This window comes from Arachis ipaensis, chromosome B02, assembly GCF_000816755.2.
Source record: "Arachis ipaensis cultivar K30076 chromosome B02, Araip1.1, whole genome shotgun sequence".
In the NCBI taxonomy this organism is placed as follows: domain Eukaryota; kingdom Viridiplantae; phylum Streptophyta; class Magnoliopsida; order Fabales; family Fabaceae; genus Arachis; species Arachis ipaensis.
In genome coordinates this window covers 85,140,127-85,142,427 of record NC_029786.2, presented here as the reverse complement: position 1 = coordinate 85,142,427, position 2,301 = coordinate 85,140,127, and the positions used below count along the sequence as shown (strand labels likewise).

The following is a 2,301-nucleotide window of genomic DNA, read 5'->3' as shown; positions in this document are numbered from 1 at the left end:
AGAAAAAGCAGTGAATACAAAGCTTGCAAAAAAAAAAAAAAAAAGAAAATGGCGAAAAAAAAGAGAAGAAAGAAAAAAAAAAAAAAAAAAAAGCAAAATCAAGCAAACACAATCAAATAAAAAAAAAAAAGCAAAATCATGCCAACACACTCAAATTTCACACAAATTATCAAAAACCCTAAAACCCTCACTGAAATAACAAAAGTTTCGAACTTTATGGGTGACATACAAAGACAAACGAAATCCAGATCTCAAAAACCGTTATCAGATTAAAACTTGCTCAGAGAAACGCCAAAAACACCTTATCATAAGAAACACGTAATTCATAGGTATTCACCACGCACAATTTTACAATAATAGTGATAACAATTAATAAAAATTCACTACTAAAGAATATTACAGAGTCGGGGAAAAGGAAATAATCGAAAAAAAAACCGATCACAAACACAAAGGAAGTTGAATTTTCATACTAGAATATTAAAAAAAAAATAGAATCTGAGATTTCTCCGAAACTGAAGTACCTCTGCAAACAGAGAATTGGCGGGAATCAAAGTGGAGCTCGCAAGAGATTTAGGAAAAGAAAGAGAGGAAGAAAAGAAAAGACAAAAAAAAAAAGAAGGAGCAGTTTCGAAAACTCCTTGTTGCCCGTTGAACAAGAACAGAAGTTTTGATTTTAATTTTAATTCAACTTTTTTAAATTAAAATTGAATTACTAAAAAAATTAGATAGCAGCACCAGACCAGTTTAAGTTACCGTTACTTGCGTCTGCCTTTTTGTTTTTTTCCTTCTTAAATGGTAAACCAGTTTTTAGTAATTTTTAGGGTTTTTTGATTATTGGCAAATCAATTAACCCTTTTCAGTTTTGGCAACTTAAATTAAATTATATCCATTTAAATATTTGTTACATACTTACATGTGATATATGAAATTACACTGAGGTGATTAGTGAAAGAAGCTATTTTTTGTTAGTGGAAGTGAAACAAGTTTAATATGACAATAAATACACTTAAATAGAATTGAATTGAATAAATAATAATAATTAAAAACAATCAACAGTAAATAAAAATACAAACATTCATGTAAAACACAAAAAAATAAGTTATTAAATTACTCATCATATTTATTTATGTATATCACTTTACATATTTTTGTTTTAGGTGACTATTAAAATAATAAAATATTTTACTGTAAAATAAAAAATAATCAATTTATTTATAATATATATATTTTTTGTTTTAAGATTAATTTTCATAATTTCAAGTGAATCAAAACAAAAGAGAGCCTAACATAAGTTTAAGGACATACGTATTCTACTTGACCCAAAAATTAAGATGAGTCTTATCAATTTTATGGGTCTTTTTAACCTCCCACAATGTCAATGACTACTTTACCTAAAATGGTAATCAATTAACTATTGTATGGTTTTGGGAAATATCCGCACGACCTTAAAAAAATATACATTTAGGAGTATTTAAAATTGGACTAAACTAAACTAAATCTATAAACCGAAGCAAAAAGATTTGAAACTAGAAACCAAAAACTTTGAAATTTAAAATTTGTTGCTTCTTATTGGGTTGATTCAATTATCAATTCCATATCACAAAATCGAAAAAAACCGAATTGAAAGTATAATTTTAATTCTATTTCTATCCTTATAATTTCACCATAACTCCCATTATAGGCTTTAACATATCACATATATGTCTTTCATCTTAAACTCGAAAGAAAATTGTCAAGAACACTTTTTTCTTTTTTGTTTTTGATTTGTTATGTTTAATATACGAATTTAATGTGGTTGAATTTTAAATTATCTTACAAATTATATTGTATAATTGCGGATTATGATATTAAACTTTATACTCCGAAAATGTTTAGTATTTTGCTGTATATTGTTTGGCTAAAAAGAACATTATATAAATTTTTATTACATTAGATATGATTAAGATGGTTTTTTTTTTTTTTACATTAGAGTTTTATGCACATGATTATCTACTGATTAATTCTATTAGTCTACCATGTACATTTCATGATATTACGTCTAGCCAACCTAATGCCAATGATTTGTGTATTTAGAAACACTAATAGGTTATCATAAACGAAGTAGAATATAATTGATAAGTAATGATAATCATTAAGTTTGGGAAGCTAGGTGTTTTCTTAGGTTAGTTTGTGTTGAAATATGTGCTTTAATCGTGCCGTTTGATTTGGTGTATCATTCATTTTTCTATCTTTTATCTTGATTTAGTTCATTTACCTCATGTCTGATGTATATCTCGATTTGATAGTATTTTTAACTTAAGA

The 2,301-nt window shown here is 26.2% G+C and overlaps 1 long non-coding RNA gene across 1 annotated transcript in view; it reads right to left on the bottom strand.

Annotated features, from left to right (window-relative positions):
• The window catches only part of LOC110268942, a 24,222-nt gene extending 23,479 nt beyond the window's left edge, over window positions 1-743 (bottom strand). The window contains exon 1 of the long non-coding RNA XR_002357721.1: window positions 522-743. This is a non-coding gene — a long non-coding RNA (uncharacterized LOC110268942). The remainder of the gene's footprint in view (window positions 1-521) is intronic.